Here is a 12,220-nt window from a genome sequence, read left to right as displayed (position 1 = left end):
AATGATACCATAGTGAAAGACTGATGAGATTAAAAAAGTAACAAAGATAAATTGGAGAAAAAATATACCACAAGCAATAAACACTACAGAGAAGACAATAGTTTCACAAAGAGAAACAGTCAAGTAAATCTCAGGGCAAAAAACAGCACCAAAGCAGAGTGTTCACTGAGTAAGAAAGAAAGCAAATCTGACAAGAAGATCTGATAGAGCCCTCAGAGGAAAACAGAAAATCTCAGTTAATATAGAAATATATACCTGTTTAAAAAAAAAAATATGATGAGATGCAACAGCAAGAAAAGCACAGAAAATGGGAAATCAAAGTAAAATTAAAAATAACCATCAATTCAGTTCATTTCAGTTTAGCTACTCAGTGGTGCCTGATCCCATGAATTGCAGCTAGCCAGGCCTCCCTGTCCATCACGAACTCCCAGAGTTCACTTGGACCAACTCCCAGAGTTCATTTGGACTAACATCCATTGAGTCAGTGATGCCATCCAGCCATTTCATCCTCTATCGCCCCCTTCTCCTCCTGCTCCCAATCCCTCCCAGCATCAGTCTTTTCCAGTGAGTCAACTCTTTGCATGAGGTGGCCAAAGTACAGGTACCAAAAAAAAAAAAAAAAAAAAAAAAAAGTTAAAATAATCTTTAAAGACCAAATCAATATTTAGTAACAAAAAAGCCTACAACTTGAAAAATAGTGCACGAACAATACAACAAGTCAATGCATCAAAAGAATAATGCCTATTTCCTAGTGTCTCATCTGTCAGTGTCCTACTCCAAATATGAGCCAAAGGACAACTACACCTCTTTGAGTAGCTCATCAAAGATGGATAGAACTGGACTCTGAATCTCTCTAAGGACAGCTCATACACAAAATTGTTATAATTCCTTTGGGTTCTTACAGCTGCCTGAGCCCGGACATTTTCTTTCGTTTGACCTCTACTCATTTTATGATGTATTCCACAGATACAGGGGCTGTGTCATTGATCGTGTGTATTTAATCTTCAGCATGCACAGCTGGTTGGAATGTTCCCAATCTTCTTGCTTAATGGCTCTGTCCATGGGTCTTAGGTGTAACTTTCATCCTTCCTCACATTGGTCACCAAAGGAGTCTGCCCAGAGACACTTGTGGAGCACTGGGGTTTGCCTTTGTGAGCACAGGAGGTGGTACAGCGAATTGGAGTGTTGGAACCCTGGTGATGCCAATTATGAATAGGAGCCAGCAGCCAAGGGCAGAAGAGATTTGGCCTTAATGGGATCCTTTCCTAGCCTGTGTTTGTGGGGGCATGAGTGGTATTTCTTGGTGGTCTTTATTGCATTGTAGTAGGTTTTAACAGGTGAGATGAGGAGGGGTTACAAAGGCATCTCTATGTCCTGAGTGTGACAGAGCAGTAAGGCCCTGCCTCCTTGGCAGTTTGGGAATTTTCAAAAGGAATCCCCTGTTACACAACTACTCATACCTGCTCCATCAGGACATCTCCTCTTAGTCAAGAGTAGTCCTCTCCCAGGATGTCTTTGTAAATCTCACGTTCCAGAGTCCAGATCTCATGCATACTGATTGAGCTGCGTTGTAGTTTGGTCCATACATAGCCATGACAGACATTGTGTAACTCTCGCTCTATACGAATTATACCCCATCAGATATTTTATCTTGCTTCATTTCAGTCCAAAGTAATTTACCCTTAGTGAAGGGTCTTGTCTCATTCTGGAAACCTCTACCCTACTTCTCCATCTCCCTCTCCAAGGCACAAGTTTTGTCTTGCTTCCTCTTATCTTCCTTCTTCCATATTAATTCACTTTCACCCAGGTATGTCTGAAACCCACATGAGACACTCTGGTGACCAGGGTCTTCTGCCAGTATTTATACGATGCTCTGCGAGAATTTTGTGCATGTAGAAGTATTTTTTGTAGTCCATTCATTGAGAGAGTTGCATTTCACATCCTCCTACATTTCTGCCTTCTAGGAGCTTCTCAGTTTTTCCTGGCAAGCTCTATTATTCCTTTTCCTGACAGCAAAACATGAAACATTAGTGGACCTGGATTAATCTGTTTGATGGGTGGTGGCATACATACACACGTAATTGGTACTACTCTGATTTCCAACATGCAATCAAGTACATTGGTTGTTGTTTTTCTTTCCCCCTTGAATATTTCTCTTAATGAGGAATTGTCATCAGCATGAAGAAATGCAAAACTTTCCACATAAAATATAACATAATTAGGCTCAAAAAGTCAGCACTTAAATATATCTAGCTTCCCCCCCCCCCAACATTCCTGACATTTTCCCAGAGTATAGGTGTCTGATTGTAGATCTTGAATCTTAACTTCATTCAGCGGTATAAAAGGTCAGAGACTGCCATGGGCAAAATTCAGTTCTTGTAGAGCAAGATGGCAAGTTCAGAGAAAATTACCAGTTGGTACTTGACTACCTGAAAAAGAGAGAAAATGATAATAGCAACAAAGACCAAAAAATAAAATAATAAACAAACAAAGAAACAAACGCAGCTGTGTGTAGTTAATGATTTAATCATAAGACATACGCATGCGTTGATGTTGGGTCATAGAAAAAGCAAGGGGATACCATACAATCATCTATATTTGCTTAATTGTCTCTGCTAATGAATTGGATACACACAAAGCAAAATAATAATAATAATATTAAAAAAAAAATTCTTAGAGATAAGAATACCAGAATTTCTTAGCTGTATCCAAGAAAACATGTGCACTAGAAAAGGTGCAACGGTTAGAATTGGACACGGGAAAATGAACTCATTCAAAATCGGGAAACTAAGCAGTCAAAGCTATATATTGTTGCCCTGCTTATTTAACTTCTGAGTAGAGAACATGAAGAAAAAATAAAATCCCAGATGAAGCTCAAGGTAGAAAAAAAAAAATTATGTGAGAGATATGAATAACAATTATCCCGAAGACAGCACACAAATGACAGAAGAACACTAGGAACTAATGCACCTCTTGATGAAGGTATTATCTGTTTCAAGTATAAACATCTGAAATGATATAGTCCTATATAAAAGATGAATTCTCAGTTTCACATATTAAAATCTAGAAGCAGATTTCAGGATGTGAAAAATAAAATTCTCTATTATTCACATATACAAATCTGGGGACAGTTTTTCCAATTTGAAATACAGAATTCTCTGTACATCCTACATGAAAGTATGGACCCAAAATTTTCTCCATAAAATGTAGAATTTCTCATGTTAGATTTATGAAAATCTAGATGCAGATTCTTTGACAGGAAATACAAAAGTGCATTTTTCACATATCAAACCATGGTCACAGGTTTTCTCACATGAAATGTGGACTTTTTTTCATATTTCTCATATGAAAATCTTTGTGGTATCTTTCCTTCTTGAAATACTGTATATTATTCAACATTTGAAAACCTTTCATTAATTTTCCTACAGGAAATATTGAATTTGCCCACAGATTTTCATTCTTGAGCTATGAAATTCTCTATATTTCCATCAAGAAAGTTTGAATGAAGGTCTTCTGATATGAGACTTGAAATTCTGTGTATTTCACATTTGAAATCTTGGGAGAAATGTTCTCATATGAAATATGAAATCTCAATTATCCATATTTAATTTTTTTTCCAGATTTGTTCACATGAAATAGAGAATTTTCAACGATTCAAATATTAAGATCTCAGCTAAACAGTCAAACATCAAACAGCTATATTTCATATATTTCCTGAATAACATATAGAGTTCTCTGCATTTCTTTGATGAATGTCTGGGTGAAGATTTCCCTACATGAGATAGTGAATTAATATATTTTAACATGTAAAATCAAAACATTCATGATTATAGAGTGGAAGTGATAAATAGATTCAGGGGATTCTATTTGTTAGACAGAATACCTGAAGAGCTATGTGTGGAGGTTTGTGACAGGAAGCAGTGATCAAAACCATTCCCATGGAAAAAGAAATGCAAAATTTCAGAGTGACAAGGCCTTACAAAGAGCTGAGAAAAGGAAGGAAGCTAAATGAAAAGGGGAAAAAACAATCTATACACATTTAAATGCAGAGACCCAAAGAATAACAAGAAGAAATAAAACCTTCCTCAGTTATCACTGTCAAAGAATAAAGGAAATAAATAGAATGGGAAAGCCTACTGATCTCTTCAAGAAAATCAGGGATACCAAGGAAAATTTTCATGTTAAGAAGGGCACAATAAAGGAGAAAAATGGTACAGACCTAACAGAAGCCAAAGCTATTAAGAAGAGTTAGCAAGAATACACAGATAAATTATACACAAAAGATCTTCATGACCCAGTGAAGCATGATGGTGTGATCACTCACCTAGGGCCGAACGTTCTGGAATGAGTAGTCAAGTGGGACTTAGGAAGCATACCTATAAACAAAGCTTATGGAGGTTATGGAATTCAGTTGAACTATTTCAAATTGTAAAAGATGATGCTATGAATGGGCTGCCCTCCATATGCCAGCAGATTTGGAACTCAGCTATGGCCAGATGACTGGAAATGATTAGTTTTCATTGCAAATGATTTTTTAAAAAAGTCAATCAAAGAATGTTCAAACTACTGCTTAACTGCACAAATCTCACACACTCGCAAAGTACTGCTCAAAATTCCCAAACCAAGCCTCAACAGTGTGAACCATGAGTTTCCAGGTGTTGAAGTTGGATTTAGAAAGGGCAGAAGAACACTAGATCAAATTGCCAATACCCATTGGGCCATCAAAAAGTAAGAGAATAGCAGGAAATCATGTACTTTTATTTGACTATGTCAAAGACTTTGATTGCATAGATCACAAAAAAACATGGAAAATTCTTCAAAACCTGGGACTACTAGAGCATGTTACATGCCTCCCAAGAAATCTGTATGCGGGTCAAGAATCAACAGTCAGAAAAGGACATGGAATGACAGACTGGTTCAGAGTTGGGAAAGGAATATATTAGGGTTGTATATTATCACCCTTTTTATTAAACTTATATATGGAGTTCAGTATACAAAATTCCACAAGGGATGAAACAGCGTTTGCAATCAACGTTCCTGGCAGAAATATCACTAATCTCACATAGTCAGATGACATGATTCATACGGCAGAACATGAAAAGAACTACAGAGCCTCTTGAGGAAAGTGAAAGAGGAGAGTGAAAAAGGTGACTGAAAGCTGAACATTCAAATGAAAATCATGGCATCTGGTCCCCACATCACTTCATGGGGTAAATATGGGTAAACAATGTAAACAATGAAAACCTATTGCAGGGGGTGGGGTGGGGGGTCAAAATCACTGCAGATGATGACTCTGGTCATGAAATTAAAATATGCTTTCTCCTTAAAAGGAAAATTATGACCAGGTTAGACAGCATATTATAAAGCATACCAAGGTCAGTCTAGTCAAAGCTATGTACAGAGGTGAGAATTGCATTATAAAGAAAATTGACCTCCAAAGAATCGATGCTATTGAAATGTGGTGTTGGAGAAAACTGTTGAGATTCCGTTGGACTGCAAGGAAATGAAAGGAATCAATTCTAAAATAAATCGGACCTGTATATTGATTGGAAAGGCTGATGCTGAAACTGGAACTTGAATATTTTGGCCACCTAATGTGAAGAACTGACTCACTGGTATAGAGCCTAATGCTGAGAAAGATTGAAATTTGGAGGAGAAGGCGAAGACAGAAGATGAAATGCTTGAATGGCATCACTGACTCAATGAGCACAGGTTTGAGCAGCCTCTATGAGTTGGTGAATGAAAGGGAAGCCTGGCATCCTGCAATCCATGGGGTCAGAAAGAATCGGGCAGGACAGAGTGATTTAACAGAACTCACCTGAAGTACTTAGGTTCTCAGTGAAAGGAAAGTGGTAAAAAATTATCTCACCCATCAGCTGATAATGCTCACATTTCCTAATTCTCCCTAAGAATTTTCACTGTTTCCTCGGAGATTCAGCCTGGATAAGCATTTTTTCTGTTATATGGGTAAATATCCCGTAGGAAATAATGGAAGGGGCATAATTTACAGAAAGTGGTAGAATAAAGTAAGCACATCAGGAAGGCAGCATGACCTTGTCAGAAACATAAAGTACTCTCCTTTAATCATTCCCACTGATTTTCTTCTAAGCCTTCAGGATAAGACCTGACCAATCCTGAGGACTGGTCTTTGCAAAGGGCAGTGACCAAGGCTTTGCTAACTATTGCTTTAGTGATGACACAATGCAAGCACATCATGGTAATCTAGCCTCCGTTAACCTCTCCTAACCAAGACAATAGTCTGCAGGATGGAAGAAATACAAGCTGGAATCAAGATTGCCGGGATAAATATCAATTACATCAGATATGCAGATGACACCACCCTTATGGCAGAAAGTGAAGAGGAGCTAAAAAGCCTCTTGATGAAAGTGAAAGAGGAGAGTGAAAAAGTTGGCTTAAAGCTCAACATTCAGAAAATGAAGATCATGGCATCTGGTTGCATCACTTCATGGGAAATAGGGAAACAGTGGAAACAGTGTCAGACTTATTTATTTATTTATTGGCTCCAAATACCACAGATGATGACTGCAGCTATGAAATTAAAAGAAGCTTACTCCTTGGAAGAAAAGTTATGACCAACCTAGATAGCATATTCAAAAGCAGAGACATTACTTTGCTGACTAAGGTCCGTCTACTCAAGGCTATGGTTTTCCCTGTGGTCATGTATGGATGTGAGAGTTGGACTGTGAAGAAGGTTGAGCACCAAAGTATTGATGCTTTTGAACTGTGGTGTTGGAGAAACTCTTGAGAGTCCCTTGGATTGCAAGTTGATCCAACCAGTCCATTCTGAAGGAGATCAACCCTGGGATTTCTTTGTAGGGAATGATGCTGAAGTTGAAACTCCAGTACTTTGGCCACCTAATGAGAAGAGTTGACTCATTGGAAAAGACTCTGATGCTGAGAGGGATTGGGGGCAGGAGGAGAAGGGGACGACCAAGGATGAGATGGCTGGATGGCATCATGGACTCGGTGGACATGAGTCTGAGTGAACTCTGGGAGTTGGTGATGAACAGGGAGGCCTGGCGTGCTGTGATTCATGGGGTCGCAAAGAATTGGATATGACTGAGCGACTGAATGGAACTGAACTGAACTGAAGCCATTGGGGAGCTTAGAGGATTACAAGGTCCCCCACAAATGGGTGGAGCCACCTTTCCCACAGAGGGCCTTTTGGTGCTTACTTTAGGTTCTCAGCGAAAAGAAAGTGGTAAAGAACTATCTTACCCATCAGCTGATAATGCTCACAGTGCCTAATTCTCCCTAAGAATTTTCATTGTTTCCTCAGAGATTCAGCCTGGATGAACACTTTTTCTACTATATGGGTAAATATCCCTTACGAAATAATGGAAGGGGCATAATTTACACAGAGAGTGTGTAAATTATGGGCCTTTCACACAGAGTTAGCCAGGTGTGATGAGGTCATCTTTTCCATAACAAAAGTTCTCATGATTGGACACCAGTCTTATTGCCAGTTCTTTGGATTTGTAAGAACCCCAAAAGACCAACATTCTTGCTTGCAAAGTATACATCTGATTAGGAAAAAAGAAAAAAAAAAAAGATGAAGAAGAAGAAAATCCTGTCCAAACAGCCATAAGAAGGGCCATTAGGGCAGCAAAAGCACAGCTCAGACAAGTTCATTGTTAACACCTGCAACCCTTCAAAGGACATGTCCCAGTTAAAGATAAAATGTGTGGGTTGTAAGTCTTCTATCAACTTGAGAAATTCTGTCAAAAACTCTGAATTATCCGTGTTGCTGCTACTGCTAAGTTGCTTCAGTCGTGTCTGAATCTTTGCGACCCCATAGATGGCAGCCCACCACGCTCCACCACCCCTGGGATTCTCCAGGCAAGAACACTGTAGTGGGTTGCCATTTCCTTCTCCCATGCATCAAAGTTAAAAGTGAAAGTGAATTCACTCAGTCGTGCCCGACTCTTAACGACCCCATGGACTGCAGCCTACCAGGCTCCTTCATCCATGGGATTTTCCAGCCAAAAGTACTGGAGTGGGGTGCCACAGGTGTGAGTAGGGTAGTAAAGTCTCCACTATTATTGCATTATTGCTAATTTCCCTTTTCACAATTGTTTGCATTTGTCTTACATATTGCATTGCTCCTATGTTGGGTGCATACATATTTACAATTATTATATCTTCTTCCTGGATTGATCCTTTGATCATTATGTAGTGTCCTTCTTTGTCTCTTTACAGCCTTTGTTTTAAAGTTTATTTTATTTGATATGAGTATTGCCACTAATGCTTTCTTTTGGTCTCTATATGCGTGGAATACATTTTTTCCAGCCCTTCACTTTCAGTCAGTATGTGTCTCCTGTTTTGAGGTGGTCTCTTGTAGACAAGTTATATAGGGGTCTTATTTTTTTATCCATTCGGCCAGTCTTTGTCTTTTGCTTGGGGCATTCAACCCATTTATGTTTAAGGTAATTATTGATAAGTACTGATGATTTTGAACTGTGGTGTTGGAGAAGACTTTTGAAAGTCCATTGGACTGTAAGGAGATCCAACCAGTCCATTCTGAAGGACATCAACCCTGGGATTTCTTTGGAAGGAATGATGCTAATGCTGAAACTCCAGTACTTTGGCAACCTCATGCAAAGAGTTGACTCATTGGAAAAGACTCTGATGCTGGGAGGGATTGGGGGCAGGAGGAGAAGGGGACGACAGAGGATGAGATGGCTGGATGGCATCACTGACTCGATGGTCCTGTGTCTGAGTGAACTCCGGGAGTTGGTGATGGACAGGGAGGCCTGGCGTGCTGTGATTTATGGGGTCGCAAAAAGTTGGACATGACTGAGCAACTGAACTGAACTGAAGTAAATTGAACTGATGAGCCCGTTGCCATTTACTTGATTGTTTTGTGTTCGAGTTTATACACGCTTTTTGTGTTTCCTGTCTAGAGAAGATTCTTTAGCATTTGCTGGAGAACTGGTTTGGTGATGCTAAATTCTCTCAGCTTTTGCTTGTTTGTAAAGCTTTTGATTTCTCCTTCATATTTGAATGAGATCCTTGCTGGGTACAGTAATCTTGTCTGTAGCATATTTTCTTTCACTACTTTAAATATGTCTTGCCATTCCCTCCTGGCCTGAAGAGTTTCTATTGAAAGGTGAGCTGTTATCCTTGTGGGAATCCCCTTCTGTGTTATTTGTTGTCTTCCCTTGCTGTTTTTAACATTAGCTCTTTCTGTTTGATATTTTTAATTTGATTAATATGTGTCTTGAGGTGTTCTGCCTTGGGCTTATCCTCTTTGAGACTGTCTGGGTTTCTTGAATTTGGGTGATTATTTCCTTCCCCCTTTTAGGGAAGTTTTTGACTATTATCTCCTCAAGTATTTTCTCATGTTCTTTCTTTTTGTCTTCTTCTTCTGGACTCATATGATTTGAATTTTGGGGCATTTACTACTTGCCTGGAGGTCTCTGATATTATCCTCATTTCTTTTACTTTGTTTTTTCTTTTTTTCTCTCTGATTCATTTATTTCTACAAGTCTACCTTCTACTTCACTACTCCTATCTTCTGCCTCCATTATTCTACTATTTGTTGCCTCCCAAGTGCTTTTGATCTCATTTATTGCATTATTCATTATGTGTTGACTCTTTTTTAAAATTTCTTCTAGGTCCTTCTTAAACCTTTCTTGCATCTTCTCAATCCTTGTCTCCAGGCTATTTATCTGTGATTCCATTTTGATTTGATTTCAAGATTTTGGATCATTTTTATTATCATTATTCAGAATTTTTTAACAGGTAGATTCCCTATCTTCCTATTTTGTCTGGTTTGTTGGGCATTTATCTTGTTCCTTTACCTGCTGGATATTTCTTTGTCTCTCCATCTTGCTTATATTGCTGCGTTTGGGGTGGCCTTTCTGTATTCTGGCAGTTTGTGGAGTTCTCTTTATTTTGGATTTTTCTTGCTGTGGGTGGGATTGTATGGGTGGCTTGTCAAGGTTTCCTGGTTAGGGAAGCTTGTATCGATGTTCTGGTGGGTGGAACTGGATTTCTTCTCTCTGGAGTGCAATGAAGTGTCCATTAATGAGTTATGAGGTGTCACTGGGTTTGGAGTAACTTTGGGCAACCTGTATCTTGAATCTCAAGTCTGTGTTCCTGTGTTGCTGGAGAATTTGTGTGGTATTTCTCACTCTGGAACTTGTTGGCCCTTGGGTGGTACTTGGCTTCAGTATAGGTATGGAGGTGTTTGGTGAGCTCCTGTAAATTAATGTTCCCTGGAGTCAGGAGTACTCTGGTGTTGTCAGGATTTTGACTTAAGCCTCCTGCTTCTGGTTTTCAGTCTTATTTTTACAGTAGTCTCAAGACTTCTACATCTATAAAGCAACATTAATAAAACATCTAGGTTAAAGATGAAAAGTTTCTTCACAGTGGGGAACACCCAGAGAGGTTCACAGAGCTACATGGAGAAGAGAAGAGGAAGAAGGGAGTTAGAGGTAATGCAAGTGAGATGAGGTGGAATCAAAAGAGGAGATAGCAAGCTAGCCAGTAATCATTTCCTTATGTGCTTTTCCCAGTCTGAACAACTCAGAGATGTTCACAGAGTTATACAGAGAAGAGAAAAGGGAGGAAGAAGACAGACGTGGCCAGGAGGATAAAGGGGGGAATCAAAAGGAGAGACAGATCTACCCAGTAATCAGTTCCCTAAGTATTTTTCACTGTCTGGAACAGACAAAGAGATTCACAGAGTTGGGTAGAGAAGGAAAGGGGGAGGGAGGAAATAAAGGCGGCCTGGTGTAGAAAAAGGAGAGTCCAAAGGAGGAGAGAGTTGTCAAGTCAGTAATCTCACTCCCAAGTAAAAATGGGTACTGAAGATTGGATTCTTAAAGATACAAAGTTGATATCTAATATCCAAAAGCAAAGATTAAATATCTAGAGTAGAGGTTGGATTTTCAAAAATACAATATTAAAGAAAAGAAAAAAAAAGTCACAAAAATTATCATATATATATATATATATGGACTTATCTGGTGGCTCAGACAGTAAAGCATCTGTCTATAATACGGGAGACCCAGATTCGACCCTTGGGTTGGGAAAATACCCTGGAGAAGGAAATGGCAATCTACTCCAGGACAATTGCCTGGAAAATCCCATGGACAGAGGAACCTGGTAGGCTACAGTCCATGGGGTGGCAAAGAGTCAGACATGACTGAGCAACATCACTATATATATATATGTATATATATATATATATACACACACATGAAGTTTGCTTTAAAAAACAGGGTCTTTTTTGGCAAAGTAATAGGTTTTAAAAATGAAAATTAAAGGAATAATAGAGGATTTATTATTATTTTTTTTTTAATTTAAAGAAGAATGATCGTAAAAATAGTAAAAATATATCTCCGAGTTTCTCTGTTGTTGTCGTGGGCACTGTGGAGTCACTTCATTTTTGGATAGTTCCTTGGTCTTGCTTATATTTCTCATGACCTATAAGCCCCTTCCTATGTAGTTGGTACTAATTACAGTGTTTTACTCTATTGCACCTATCACTTCCAAGGTGGTTCTCTCTGTTTTAGCTTCTGTTTGCTGGTCTCTTCAGTGTCTGATTTCCACCCTGACTCAAGAGGGGCGATGGTGGACGCTTTTTTATGCTCATTTCCTCAGGTGCGCTGTGGGAAGGGAGGGACGCTGCAAACACATAATACACACGTGTGCTCACAGTGTCTCAGCCACACTGGGCCTGCCCCTGCTCATGGCACATGTGCCCTCCTTGCCCACACTGCTCAGGCTCTAGGTTGCTCCACCAGGAACTGTCTGAGGCCTACCCTAGGCTGTATGCAACTCCCAGTTCTAAGCCATCAAGTTCAGGCACTCAGGAAGTCCTCAGAGGCTCAGAATCATTTGGGCCTGCATTGTGTGGCCATCCCAGGTCCAAGCAGCTCAGGTGATGAGATGTTTAGTGAGCTCAGTCACTGCAACTTATCACCTTCCCATTCCAGTTCCAAAGAAAGGCAATGCCAAAGAATGCTCAAACTACTACACAGTCCACTCATCTCACATGATAGTAATGTAATGCTCAAAATTATCCAAGCCCAGCTTCAGCAATACGTGAACTGTAAGCTTCCTGATGTTCAAGCTGATTTTAGAAGAGGCAGTGGAACCAGAGATCAAATAGCCAACATCCACTGGATCATGGAAAAAGTAACCAAGTTCCAGAAAAAAAAAAAATCTATTTCTGCTTTACTGACTATGC

Source organism: Capra hircus, unplaced genomic scaffold, assembly GCF_001704415.2.
Source record: "Capra hircus breed San Clemente unplaced genomic scaffold, ASM170441v1, whole genome shotgun sequence".
NCBI lineage: Eukaryota > Metazoa > Chordata > Mammalia > Artiodactyla > Bovidae > Capra > Capra hircus.
This window is presented reverse-complemented; position numbering follows the sequence as displayed.